The sequence below is a fragment of the Rousettus aegyptiacus genome, unplaced genomic scaffold (assembly GCF_014176215.1).
Source record: "Rousettus aegyptiacus isolate mRouAeg1 unplaced genomic scaffold, mRouAeg1.p scaffold_m13_p_2, whole genome shotgun sequence".
NCBI classification, from domain to species: domain Eukaryota; kingdom Metazoa; phylum Chordata; class Mammalia; order Chiroptera; family Pteropodidae; genus Rousettus; species Rousettus aegyptiacus.
The window spans coordinates 168739048-168754131 of NW_023416295.1; the positions used below are offsets into that span (position 1 = coordinate 168739048).

At 50.9% G+C, this 15084-nt stretch overlaps 1 protein-coding gene across 1 annotated transcript in view; it reads right to left on the bottom strand.

Moving 5' to 3' along the window:
* The window catches only part of MYH9 (myosin heavy chain 9), an 87056-nt gene that overhangs the window by 71000 nt on the left and 972 nt on the right, over positions 1-15084 (bottom strand). The gene's annotated exons all lie outside the window — the stretch shown is intronic.

A 15084-nucleotide genomic window follows, 5' to 3' on the forward strand; every position in this document is an offset into this window, starting at 1 on the left:
AGTTCAAGTCCAAAGCCAAAGAGAGGGCTCAACAGGCGACATGTGCCTCTCCCACTGCTCCCATCATTTAATCCCAACCACCTCAGTGAAGCCACGGAAGGTATCCTTCATCCTCTCCCTGTTCGCTGCTCCCCACCCTCCCCCTTAAAAAAGACTCACAGGCTAGGGGGTAGGGTGAAGCAACCTGTCCAAATATGGGGGCTGAGGAAACCCCTTGAACACCTGGAGTCCAGGTGGAAGATCTCTGGGACAGAAAGACCCCAGTTTCCACAGTACCCAGAATAACAACAGATCAGATTTCCTAGTCAAAACATCACCAAAGTGCCAGCCCCAGCCCCATGCTGAAGAGACACCCAGAAGTGACATGACGTTAAAGGTATTAAGATAGAAGATCAGGTGGGAGAGCAAGGTCACTATCTCAGAGATGAGACTCGGCAAAGTGCTCTCCATTATTTATCTGCCTGGGGCAGATAACCCTGTTATGAACAGACTCTCCTGCCAATCCCATAATAGCCTGCAATCTGACTGCCTATCTGTTCTCATAGGCTCGCTTTATAAACAGGAAACCCAAAGTTCCCATCTCTCTAGATCAGTGGTTCTTAACACTTTCAGCGTCAAAGACCCCTTTGAAGGCTGGGAACCCTTTGCATATCATCTTAGGGAGCTCACAGAGACCCTTCAAGTCCAGTCCATGGAGTTTTTAGAAGCCTTTGGTTACAAGCACAAAGGCAAAGGGCCACTGGAGTGGCCTCCTCTCCGCCAAGGCAATGTGAACAAAGACGAAGAATTCTCTTCCTTCATCACCCTCCAGAGGGTTAAGCAGAATCACACAAAATAGGTCTGAGGGAGCAAGGCAGCCAGGACGACCCAACAGTGAGCTTGCGTGGGAAGCGGAGGGCTGGAGCTGGCAGGGGCAGGAGGCCAATTCCCCTGGGCTGCTCTGGATCACCCTGGACTGCAGCAACAAGAAATCCAAAACTGAACGGCAAACCGGCCCTCCTCCCTGGGTTTCCATGGCCTGCTCTCCCAGTGCCAGCCCTGGGCACACAGGCAGCAGCCAGGGCGAGCAAACTCTCCAGGATGGACAAGCAGCATCCTGGGGGGAGTGACCTCAATACCAGCCATGAAGTGAAGATGAAACCCACTTATTTCACATTTTATGGATAAGTTAGATTGCAGTCTCCCTGAGCAGGCTGTGGTAGCACCCTGGTCTAACAGCCCAGCCGACCCTGCTGTCCTTGAGCAGGGAGCCTGGCCACAGCGATGACCTCACACGTCCTTCACCGGGAACCTGGCCACTGTTTATTTTACCACCTGCGAAGAATCACTTCTTTGCCAGAACCACAGGCTGGTTCCAAAGGGGCCAAGGCTGAAGCTGCACGTGAGAGAAGGAAGCAGCAGCAGCCCCTACCCTAGGGAGCTGCCATATTTTGGCCATACCACCCCGCCCTGGGCGCATGACCCACCCCCTCCCCCACAGATGCATGCACACACGTGGACATATGCACACACACAGATGTGTACGCAAGACACATGCACATGCACACACCCCCCAGAGGATGCGAGATCCGGGCAGACTGTAACGCGACCCGGGTGTGAGCTCTGGAGTGTCCACTCACTGGCTGAGGGGCTCTGGTACGCTATTGAAATGTTCTGAACCATTCCTTTCTTCATCTGTGCAATGGGAATCGCAAAGCATGTGGCACAGGACTATGCTGGCGAGTGATAACCACTGAGGCTTAGTTCAGGTGCTTTTCACCTGACAGCTTCCTCCCACGCACCACAACCCTGGGAGGTAGGTTCTGTCAGCATCCTGTGTTTGCAGATAAGGAAACTGCAGCCCAGAAGGTTTAAGTGACTTGCTCCAGGGCACACAGGTTGTGGCTGTTGGCGTGGTACCCTAGAGGTCTCACTAAAGCTCCAGAGTCCTTGTGCCTGTGTACTTGGCCCACGGCCTCAGAGCAGCGTATGCAGGGAGGCAGCGCACGCAGGGCGTCTAGCAAAGAGGACGGGTAAACAGCAGTCTGCCATCCATCAGGTAATGGACGGAGCCTCGGGTCCCCCAGAACCAAAGCTCCAGAAATGGTCCTGCTTGCTGATCCAAAGCCCCTCTGCAACCATGTTTCCCTTGCAATCGCTTTTAAACCTGATTTCTCTAAGATAAGGGGGGGGGGGGCAGGGAGAATGTAGTGTTTGTCTCCCTCGCCCCTCCCAGCTGTCCCCTCTGGACACCACCGAAAAGCCAGGAATTTAATGTGCCTATAGTTGTCAGGGAGCACGACCAATTCGGAATGTCCTAGGTCTAGCAGCACAAAGGCGGCCTAGTAAAGGCCCGGAAGAGCTTTGAATCCTGCCCCAGCCCCTGATCTTTGCTCAGGTCCACAGAGGAGTATCGCATTCTTTGGATTCTTGTCTGAAAGCCAGAAGGGGGTGGGGAAGGGGACTCCACTATTTCCACCTAAGGCTAATTAAAGCAGGGACTGGTTCTACAGAAAAAGGCCATCCTTTTTCAGCCTCTCTTTAATATGCTGGTCTGCCCGAGGTGTGTGATACACACACAGGGCTTTACAACCCCGAAGTGCCCGCTGCTCCGTGTCCCCAGAGTGTCCTCACTTTGAGGCGCCAGGACTCCAAGGCTCCAGGGCAGCCGGCTAGGAAGTGGCAGGGAGAGATACTACCAGTTCTTCGGTCTCGGCCTTGGAGGACACTATCCTAGTCCTTCCTCTGTGACATGAGGTTTAAAGTGCTGGCCAGAAAGTCAGAAGTCCACGTAGGTTTGGACGAAGTAGAGATGAGGGAGGTAAGAAGTCACAATGCTGATGTGAATGCCACAGTGCTCAGTGGCAAGTAATTAATCCCATAATGAGGCATTTTTTTATAAGCACTTGGCCAACACAGCCACCTCCTCCTCACCCTGGCAAACACGAGAAACAGCCGGTGGGTGGCAGGCCCGGCTCTGCGCAGGAGGCAGGCTTAGAAAAGCGAGCTGGTGGGCTAGGAGGAGGCGGCATTAGGAAGCTCAGGGACGAAAGCTGAAGACCCTTGCAAGAATCAGGCTGACGATCTCACATACCTGGCCACCCACCCCCCACCTCTGTCCAGTGACCTGTCTCCGACGGAACAGAGAGGGCCATGTTTTACACCTGGCTCCACAAGCCCGCAAAGCAAGGGGCCTCGATGTCACCGCTTTAAGGTTGCGTACAAAGGCATGAAAGTCCCCAACTTCACCACCAGTGTCCATACGAGGGGCTGGTTAAGCAGGATGAGAAGACAGGTATGGAAAACAACTCGCCTGAAAATCGGAAGAGCGGGGAGAGGATCTGAGATCTCTCCGCTTGTTCCCTGGGGCTCGGCACTTCGGTTCTTTGAGCCTCAATTTTCCCAGCTATAAAATGAGAACATTAATACCGTCACCCTCATGGGACTGAGAAACTGTCATTGCAATAACCTGAGTGGCCCTTCAAACTTCATAGTGATTAAAAAATGGATTAATATAGGCTTTTTTAAAAAATAAAATAAAATAAAAACGAATACATTTATAATAAATAACCAGACACTATGCTGGACAAATCACGTACAAATAAAACTTGTAAACAATAAAGCTAAACTTTATGGAGCAACGAAACCCTCCATGGTCGTTCTCATTTTCCTCATTCCACAGACAAGGAAAACGGGCACAGAAAGGATGCCTGGACTCATGCGAGGTCAAAGAGCTGGCAAGGGCGAGGGTCAGGGTCAGGGCAGAGGCCGACTCCAGAGCCCCCGCCTCTCGGTGTAAGTGCTGCCCCGTGGGGCTTCTTCGGCGCGGAGCCCCCCACACAGCCTCCTACCCAGTCGCACCGAGCTAAGTGACCGGGCTGACGCTGGAGCAGGGTCTATGTGACCCTCACTCGGGTATGAACACAGTCACCCATTTCTCGACCATACAGGAAGTGGCCACCACGGGCGAGGCACGGTGCCAGAGTCCCAGCGGCGACCCCTCGAACGGGGGAGGCGAGCCCGGCACGGGGCAGTGTGCGACGTCACCGTGCGCCGTCACCGGCGAGAAGAGCGCTGCCGCGGTTGCAGTCCCGCACCGGCGTCCCTCCCAGTGTTACCCCTTGCTGGCGTCAAAACGGTGCTCACGGCTCCTCAGAAGGCAGACGCCGCCCCCAGGAAAGCATGGTCCCCAAGAACCGGTGGCAGCGCCGTCACCCCTCTGAAGGAGGCAGAGCCCACCGGGAGCTGGGAACGGCTGCGAACGCGCCCTGATCAGAAGTGGCGCTCGGGAGCGGAGAGGATGAAAGACGCACAGAAGGGAAAGGTGTGGGAACCGACATTTAGTACGGGCGCCACGCGCTGAGTTCATGCAAGGCTTAGTGCCTTCCATACTTCAGCTCCCCCAAGAGATGGATTTTAGTAACCATGTTTTACGGATGAGGATACTGGGGCTCGAAGCAGTTAAATGAACTGGTAAAGTGGAGCAAAGACACAGAGGGCACACCCTTCACACCTGGAGGAATCAATGGACTCTCCCCGGATTAGAGAGGACGAGGCCGAGCCCACGCGCGCGCGCGCGCGCGCACACACACACACACACACACACACACCCCACTCCCCTCTTCCCTGTTGTGGGCTGAATTGTGTTCCCCGTCCCCCCCACCCCCAAATTCATATGTGGATGCCTTAACCCCCAGGACCTGCATTTGGAGATAGGGTTTTTAATTAAATTAAAATGAGATCATTAGGGTGGGCCCTAATCCAATCCAACTATTATTGTCCTTATGAGAGGGGGAAATCTGGACACGCGTGGTGAGGGGAGGGGGTGAGGGGAAGGGGTGACGGCAGGGACGCCCTTGCACGAAGGGAAGACCATGCAAAGAGGCAGCAATAGCCATCCGCAAGCCAAAGAGAGAAGAGGCCTCAGAAAAAACCAACCCACCAGCACCTTGATCTTGGACTTCTAGTCTCCAGACTGTGAGAAAATGAGTCACTGACGTTTCAGCCGCCCAGTCTGTGGTCCTCTGCGTAACGCCCTCACTCATCCGGCGTTCTCCTCGGCACCTGCCGCCACCCTGACCTGCGCTGGTGAGCTTGCCTATCTGACTGCTGTCTGGTTCCCCCACTGGAATGCAAACTGCAGAGACTTTGGTGGTTTTATCTGATCACGTATCCCCAGCATCTGATACACATTTAATGAACAAATAAACTGAGCAAAAATGGGATTTTAAGCCCAGCTGCTGCTTCTCAAGTCACCCACTCTCTTCCCACTCCCTGCTGCTTCCTTCTGCTTTATCTAATTCTGTTCCTTATACCCAGCTCCCCCTTCTCCAACGTTATAGCTGGTAAATAATTAAAAACAGTATAAACTCAAAGATACTCTCTAGCCTATAATCACCACCAAATGGTAGTACAAACAAGGTGACAGGAGGTAAATAAGAGATACACAAAGCACCTCACCTCAACTACCAGGGAACATTATAATCTACCAAGCACTGAAAGCTCCAGCTTACGTTTTAATCTTACTACTAATTTTAAGTCAATAGGTAAGAAATAAGGTTAGCTTAAGGCTTAGGGTTTGTTTTTGGTTTCCTCAGTATACACTGAATGGGGGACACTGAGGACCGTGACAGAGCTCTCCTAGTCAAACCTCAAACCCCAGTGGCCTGGTAAGGGGTCAAATCCCCACTGCAGGCTGCACAGGTGACTCAAGGTTGACAAGACCATGGAAGTGTCCCGGTGACCAGGTCTGGGGCCCACCCGAGGGCTCCCATTCCCTGCATGCATGGGGTGCTTAACAGGCCTTTGGCTCCTTTCAGAACAATAAGTGACCTCTCTCCTGCTCTAAGACAGCACAATTCGGGAACTGGGGCTGGAGGGACAGGGACACTGGGGGCTGGAAAGAGGACTCTGGCAAGGAAGCCATTTATCTGGAATGAAAGGAGACACTAAAGCAAAGACATTGCATTCCAGTTTCTGGACCCCTGACCACCCACCTTCTCCCCTTAGGCCTGGCCCGGCCCACCCCCAAATAACCCTCACTGTTCTAAGGTCTGTCTGCCTGCTCAGAAGCAGCCACTAGGATTCTGAAACTTCCTCTTTACAACAAAACTAAACTGTTGCAACTTGTTGCTACAATTCAGGAGGCAGGAGCCGCAGCACAGCCCAAGCAGCCCGCCAGTGGCTTTTGGACATTTCGGAGATAGCCCACTCACCCACCCTCAGCTGCCTCCTACCTAGTCTCTCTGTAGTGCCAGGGGGCTCTGCTCCAGCCTCCCTGCTGACAAGGTCCCTAGGAACCTCTGCCCCCCCTGCTTGCCCCCCACTCCTCCCAAGGTGTTTTCTGGCCCGGCACTCATGAAGGAGGGACAGGTGGTAGATGATCTTCCTGAGTGGGCCCAGAAAGATCCCAGGTCCACATTCCTAAGCTTTCTCACCACAAATGACTAAGTGGCTTTACCTGTTTTCCATCAACTCAAATTGGGCATCCAAGCTGCCTCTTTCTCTTGGGCTCATCTCTATCACGACCCATAACACCAGAGTGAAGTGGCTTTCCCTAGGTCTAGATCGCGAGCCCCTTGAGAGCAGAGCCAGTGATGTCTCATTCAGTTACATCCTAACCATCTAGCATTTTCTGCCCTAGAACAGATGCTCAGGATATATTTGCTGAATGAATGAATGTCCAGAAGAGTCAATAATACCCATGAAACTCTCTGGCAATGTAAATAATGGTTCTCTATAACATAGCCGTTAAAATAACTGTGGAGACTGTTGTAACATAAGAAACTTTACATTATAGCATTGAGAGAGTGAGTCAGAACACACAGCAGTACCTCTTCTGCTTAGTTTTATACAATATAAATGTACATGGACAGGAAGCCCAGAAAGATCCGAACCATGGATGGGACTGAGGGATAAATTTGCTTCTTGCCAGCTTTGTTATTATATCATTTGTGGTACAAACAATGCCCCCCCTTTTTTTACTTTAAAAGAGGAACTGATTCTAGTAATTATCTCTCTCTCAACACTCGGTGAAAAATCTCACCCCAATTTCTTTAGCTGGAAACAGCAAACTGACCACGCACCCAGAGGGCAGCCAGGATTCCCAGCGGCCACTCAGGGGTTAAGGACCTGGGAGTGGAACCCTGCACTCCCACATTTCCCAGGACATGGCACAGGGAAGGAGACTTTAATGAGCCATTTGGGCTATGTAAGAGAGAGGGGCTGGGCCCAGAGCTCGCAAGGAGAGGAAATCTTTTACCAGCCCCGGTGACTCAGAGAGCCTTGGCGACCTGAATCACCCCTGAACAAAGCACTGCCAGAGTCTGAGCAACTGAACAAGGTCCCAGCCCAGCTACCTGGAGGTGCTGTGCCACACCCCTACTATGCACCAGGAAGCCTTCTGAGACCCTCCTGGGCGCCCAGCACTCTGTAGCTGGTGGGACACCATTAGCTCCTAGGAACAAGGGCCCCGGCTTCCTTCACCTCCATGTTCCTGGTACCCAGCCCAGCACCTAGCATATAAAGTAAGCTCTGAGGAATAGTTACTGAATGATGTTGGGCAGATGAATGAATGAAGAAGGAAGAAAGAAATGCAAGTTTGTTGGACGTGAGTGGGTTGAGGTCAAGAAGAATCCACTGGTCAAGATGGCAGTGGGCTCTCTGACTGGCTGGCTCCCCACTGAAGACCAGCCAGGGCCCAGCCACCAGCAGGCAGGCACAGCAGCTGAGATTTATGCTGCCCAGCCATGGCCTTTTCACTTGCCCTCCCTTAGGACCAACCACACACATTTGAAAAATGGCCAGTTAAGGTTAAAGGTGAAGTCCGTAGCCAAGGCAACACTATTGAACTGGCAACCTCGCTCCGAGTGGCCAACTACACTATGGAACAGAAGGTCTCATTTTGCCACGGCCCAAATCTCTGCTCCTTTCATTAATTCACGGTCAGTGGTGAGAGAGGAGGCCCCCAGGACCAGGCCCATCCCTCACTATCAAGCCCAGGAGTGTAGGGCATCTACAAGGTCACACAGGGGTCTGGAGCCGGAGTGCCTGAGTTTGAATCCCTGCTCAGTCTCCTTATCTATAACATACGAATAATTCTCTACCTCATGAGAAATGAGATCATTCATGTAAAAGCACTGGCACAGAACCTGGAACTTAGCAAATGCTCAATAAAATTTAACAGTTATTATTACTATTACTATTATTAGCAGAGCTGGAAGGACTTCGACCCAGACATCCTGATTCCCGGGCCAGTGCCCCTCCACTAGAGCCTCTTCCTTGCTTCCTTGCCCACCTTCCCCATCTTCCCTCCTTCTCCCAGGCAAGTCTAGCCTCCAGGAAGCTCGCTCAAGATGTTCAGAAATCCCCAGGCATTCCGGGTAGCTCAGGCCTGCTTTCATGTTTGGCAAGTCTCTCTCCCAATTTCCCAACTCCCTGTTAGAGGGTAAGACTCTTGAGGTCAAGGTCGGGGGGCTCTCTGCCCTCTATCCCCACTGAAGCCCCAGCAAACCCTGCACAGTGCAGGCCACACAGCAGGAGCCTAAGGCGTCTCTGCTATTGACTTGGCAAAGAAATTTGGCATCAATACCTTTATGCCCAATAGTTGGCTCTCAAATATTTAAAAATAAATGAAAACTTTAAAATGGCTCTCTGCCACCACCTTTCTCACCCCAGAGATTTCCAGACAAGCACCTTACATCCATCCGTGTTTTGTATAATAGAGAGATCACTAACTCAATGGCACGCTAAAGCTTCGGCTGCCTGGGCCTCCATGTTACAGGCAAAGGTACCAATGAGACCTGAATGCCACTTGTGCAACAAGGACAATTTGGGCTGGCTCTGTGCCAGGCACCGGGCAAGGACCTGGTTTCAAGAGAGGAAAAAAGACCCCACCTATGACCTCCGGGTCCTCACGGTCCAGTGGATTCTAAAATCGTCTCCCCCTCCCGAACCAGTTAGATTAAGTAACCTAAACTATTCCAAACACCTTGTCTTTATGTTTATCAGACAGGAAGCTGCCTTCTCTAGCCCAGTGACTTAATGCAAAACACAGGAAACACAGTGGCTTTTGAATAGATAACTCTAAATAAAGGTGCCTCTACTGCTTTGTAACAGCCTTTTTTATAACACTTAAAACCACGTCACACGTAACAGGTTGAATTGTGTCGTGTGGTACGAAGGATGCAAAGGCTGCAGGCCTTGCAAACCTCAGCATCCAAGCCCAGGAAATCTTCTGGCAGGTTCTCCAGGCATCTTAGACACCACGCCTTGGTATCAACAGGCAGGCTTGTTGAACAAAGTTAAAATCTTTAAAACCTGAACATGTATTTTCTACCACCTGATGACGATGGTGATAACATGAGAGAAGAGGGAAGAAAAAAGAACTGGACCACTTTACATATTTATATGTGAACTATTACAACAAGCCTTAAAAAGCAGGCATCTCCATGGGCAGACGAGGAAACTAAGGTTCCAGAGTAGCAGCAGAAAAAAGGCGAAGGTCTGGCCAGCTCTACCTGACCCCAAAGCCCCCGTTTTGGTCCTTCTACTGCATTTCGTACTGAAAATACAACAAATCAATCATCTAAGGCATTAAGTGACTTAAAATTACTAGAAATCAAGACTAGCTGTAGGCCAGTGGAAAGCCAGTGTGACTGACTCTCTGAATGGTCCCGCCTGCTGCCTGGCTCTACCCCATGAGAAATATTGATTTTTGAGCTGTGGGAACTTTCAGCCTAAATTGCCCTGTCCAAGTGGAAGACGTTCAGAGAAACCCCAAACACTTCCAACCCCATTTCTTAACCCTAGGCCCCCCCCCCAAAAAAAAAAAAAAGATTAAGGATATAGAAGAATAGACACTTGAGGAAAGATTAAAGGAGCTGAGTATGTACTGCTGGGCTAAACAGCACATAAAAGGGATGATAACTATGCAAAAACACTTTTAAATGAGGCCATAGGATTTTGAGAGAAAGGCACTGGGGTTTGAGTGAAACCGGGGCCGAAGCTTCCTTCTTTCTACCAACTCACAGATGCGCTTGGGCAAACCACTCCTGCAACTGGGGGAGAAAAATGACACTGTCCCTAGGAGCCCTTCCGGCTCAGACATTCTCTAAGGAAACTCAGTACGGGAGGATTTTACTGCTTTGTTGATTTTTCTTTTAAGCAGGGCATCATTTAGAATTAGAGTTAAAAAGGAAAAGAAACCTAAGACACAAGTTTCCCAAATGTAAAATGTCCATGGAACTGAGGGAGGGACCTGCCCCCAAGGCCCCTTCTCCCTCTGGGTAGTACTGTAGGGCCCTAAAGACCAGGGACCTCAGAGAGGCACCAAGGCAATGACTGGAGGGTGGGGGAGGATCAGCTCCACCTTCGGCTTCCCCACAGGCGAAAGCCCGACCTGCCCAGGCAGGAAGCCACACCCTTCAGTAGCAACTTCCGGAAGGCCCTGTGAAGGCCCTGTGAAGCTTGCTCCAGCCTCAGCGGGAAGGTTCCTGGTGGAGTAGCCAACTGGGCCGTAGAAGAGGGGAGCTACAGAAGGCAGCACTGTGAGCGATGGAGGGTCAGGCTGGGCCTTGCCCTCAGCCAAAGGCCAGCCAAGAGTCTTTTCGGGGCCCACCTGGCCAGGCCCGGTGTGCTGTGTCACATGCCGGGTGCTGAATCACCTCAGGTTCAAGAAACTAGCCAGGAGAATAGGGGCCTGAGAAATCCCAACAGAAGCCTGCCTCAGTTACTTTTTAAAGATACATGCATCAGACACAAGAGGGCAGCTCCCCTCTTCTGCTTCCCAAATATTTGGTACCATCAACACATGGGGGAGGGGGGGAAATGGAGATATATAGGCCAGCATCCAGCCTTCAAACCCATGTGGTGGCAGGCCCATTTTAGACCCAGGCTCATTCTGTATACTCATGGGTGACTCATGCCATTCCTCAGGAGGCCCAGAGGCTGCCTGGGAGGGACATAGGCCTGCCCGAGACCCTGAAGGGGTCTCCTGCTGCCTTCGCCATGGAAGAGAGCCAACTCAGCAGAGCTGGGAGCTTCTCCAGTATCCACACCACATAAGACTAAGACTGTCTCCTTCCTTGAGAAGGAAATGGGGGCCCTCCAATTCAAAACACCCTGCTGATCACAGTTTCTCAAGAGCTTGGGCTTTTCTACTGTTATCAATGTTTAAAAACGACAGGCCAGATGTCTGAGGGATAACTGGGGACAGAGCAGGAAGGGGCATTCTAGTGTTTGCAATGACCTCAAAGTTTAGAGGACCCACAAGAATAAAGGCTTGGTGTAGACTTTTGGTCAGGGTGGACTCCCCAAGAAAAGACCTTAGGTGATTCAGGGGAATTGTGGGAAACCTGGCAAAAGGTCATCTTCAACTACTTTACAGACGCATACTGTGGGCTTCCTTTTCTCATACAGCAAAGAAAAAGCAATCATGCACCATTTTCCAGAACGCAAGCGAGTGGATCGCAGTAGAGTTGTTTAAGGGGTTCCTCTGGTGATAATATGACATCATGGAGAAGAAAACAGTACCCAAAAATGTTCCAACCACAAGAACAAGTCAGTCCATTTTTAAAACCTTCCTCCTTCCTTGCAGATAGTAAATAGGCACTCAATATGAAACCTGGAATCTTAGAGCAATGCATTTTAAAGTTGAGACCTACAATATTGGCCAGCCAACCCCCTTATTTTTATAGATAATAAAAATAAGAAAATTTTAAGTATTTGACTACTTAAGGGCAGTACACATAAAAAGGCATTTAGTAAAAGGTGATGCCATGCCCCACTACTGCTTCCTGGGCCTGTTCTAGAGGCGACCACTATTACCAGCGTCTCGATACCATTCCATGCACAGAGCCAGGGTGACGCGGCATGTCTCACGCACAGGGAGCACCATATATACTACTTTGCACCCAGTTTTTTCCACTTACAACATACCTTGGAAAGCATGCCCTATGAGCACATACAGAGCGGCCTCATTTTTTCAAGGGCCGCAAGGGTTGCCACTGTACAGGGGCCCCATGATTTGTTTGACGCTTTTGAGGGACAGTGAGCTTGTTTCCTGTCATTGCCTATGACAATGCTGCAACCAACAGCCCCAGACGTTTTCTTTCGCACATCTGAGTTTATCTGTGGGATGCATTCCTAGAGTTCAGACAGGAGGACTAGGCTTTGACAGCGACTATCAAACTATCGTCAAAAAAGAGAGCTGTTACAACTTATACTCCCATCGATAAGAAACCTGGGCATCGTGGAGAAATTAAAATTACTGATGTTTCAGTTCCCCAGCCCTCTCGTGCATAATTCGTGGGCACATAAACTCGGGTGATGTCTTTGTAGATGATAATGGCACTTTGTACCAAAATCAAATGTTCCCCCAGCCAGAGCTGGAAGCCAGGTCTCCAGACACTCAAGTCCAGTGCTCTTTCCATACCACCCCTTGGCTATGTCCTAGATCATGGGACATGTTTTAGAACTAAAACCGCAGTTAGTTGCACACCTTCTGCCCAGGACTGAGCCCCAGAACGAGGCTGCTCAGGTACGAGCTGATCACCAAGTGCACCCAAAAGCATTGGCAGACGGGCCCCAGAACTGTGTTTTTACCACTTGTGCTTCAGAATCCACAAGCACTGCACACGCACACGCGCACGCACAAGCACACCTTTTTAGACATAGAAAGAGCACTGAGCTAGGAGGCAGGAAAACCATCTGCTACTCCTACTGGCCTGTTTCCTCCCTTGACAACCCAGGGAGTTAGACTGAGCATTTATATATTTTCTTAAAATTTTACATAGCCACTCTATTATCAGGTCCTTTACGTACCTTAGTTCTTTTAGTTCTCACATCTGATCATGATGGTAGGTGTTAAGATTCCCATATTACAGATGAGGACATATGAGGCTCAGGGAAGGTTGTGTGCCTTGCCTAAGGTCATAAGGCTAGTAAGTGGCAGGGTCAGGACTGGAACGGTCTTGTCCCAAAGCTCAGGACCCCACTCTTTCCAGCTCTAAGAATGAGATTCTGTATGTCACAAGAGCAACACTTCCCAGGGGACAGCGAGGGCTCCATTCTGTTGTCACCAGCAGACTTGAGCCCAGGGGCTCAGCGCACCAAGGGTTAAGGCCGAGAGGCAGTGACTCTCCGGGGCTGCACAAAGAGAAAATGTACTTCCTGCCCCTGCGGGCAGAGATGCTGTTTTATACTCAGCAAATTAGGACGTTTGTTTAATTAAGACGACACACAGATTTTGTTATTCTAAATATTTCTGGAACATGATGCTTGAGAGGAAGCTGTTAAGACTTGGCTTCCTCGCCCCACCCCCCCAACCCTTGCTTTAGGTTTTTCTCCCCCTCCAAGAAAAGGGTAGGACCTGCCTCTGAGGAAAACAACAGCCAACCCCTCCTCTCCTTTTGAAATAGAGATGTCAAGCTGGTAAAGGCTGTCTTAAGTACTTTACTGAAGGATTAGCTACAAGAGGAAGTGAAGAAAGCACAGCTAGCCTGGTTTCTAGCAATACCCTACCAGGCTACACAACAATGCTGCATTTTTTTAATGTGCTTTTCTCCTTTTAAAAAGCTAACAGATCCTTGTTTTGTTTTTTCTGGAGCAAGAACAGGCAAAAGGCAGGCTGTGATTAACATGCAACCTTCATCCTGCAAGAAGGAAATTGTCCCATCTCCAATCCCTTAGGTTAAAAAGTTTAAAAATAAAAAACAGAAAGCCAGGGACCCGGACTCTCTTTGCTGTCCCCTCATGTGCCCTCCAGACAAGCAGCCCCACAGAAGGCACCTCTCAGGCCGCCTTTCCCGAGCCTGGCCTCCCAGTCCAGGCACCTGGCTCTACCAGCACCTGGATCTGCCCAGAGGCACTGCCAGGACTTGCTGAATGTGAACAGTAGAGCTCTTTGGTGTCATCCCGCAACCATCTGGGGGGCACAGAGGCTCTCAAATTACACTGAGCAATCTCTTGCTGCTTTTAATTACCCCTCAATTACCCACTGAGCGAGTCCTCACTTTCCAACACCCAGTGCTCACCCTCAGTATGCCAAACCTTTATCCGGCTCCAGACAAAAGTGGCCCCTCTCAGGAATTCCTCGGGTCCTTTGTCTATAGCATGCTTGGGACAGGCGTCACAGGCTGCCTTTGTATTTCAGTCATTGGGACACTATTTCCCCTTGAGGAATGTAAACTCCCCAAGTGCAGAGGCCTCCGGTCTGCCCAGGATGGGACGTCTCCTTTCTCCCAATCCCCATGACTCACAGTACCTTTCTGGGGGCTCTGTCATCTTCACCTCACATTAGAGTCATCTACAGATTTGTCTCAGCTCTCCCCTAAGCGCGCAAGGGCAGAGACCAGGTCTTACTCAACCTCACACCCCACCACCACCTGGCACAGAGTCCCTGGCACAGAAAAGCCAGTCAAATATTTGCTCAATTACACGTCTAGTGTACCCTCCCCCCCAACCCCTAACAGCCTTGTATATAAAGTAGTATTAATCATATTAATTGAGTGATTGTCTAAAAAGGCCTTAGAGCAGCCTCCCTCCTTACCAAAAAGGGCATAAAACACCAGGTGAGTAACCAGGCCGGCCTCAGACAGTGGAGTCAGAAACCGCCACGGTGTTGCAGAAAGGAGCTGAGGCCCCTTCCAGTTACTCAACAGTTACTTTGAAATCCTGTTAAACGCAGAAAAGGGTGCAGCGAACCGAGAAGCGTCTGGGCCTCTCAACCTGCCCGCGGAGGAAGCCGCCTGTCTCCAGGACCTGGGACTTCCCAGGAACCTTTCTCCCCACACCGGCTGGGTGGGGCCGCACACAGACAGCGGCCCTGGCACCCCACTCTGCCGCCACCTCAAGACGCGCCGGCAACCCCGTCCAGCAGAGCACTCCGTTTCTATCTGAAACGGTGGGGCTCTCCCTGGAGGGATGGAGGGGGGATGCAGTCCTGCCCTGGGCGTAGCCCCAAAGATGGGGTGATGTGAGAACCCCTGCACAGGGAAGTGAGGGTGGGGGTGGGGAGGTGTCAAAAACTCCAGACCTGGCCCGAACAAGAACGATGCAATAGCCGGGGCCTAGACCTAAAGGAGCAAGATCCAGCTCTCCCCGCCC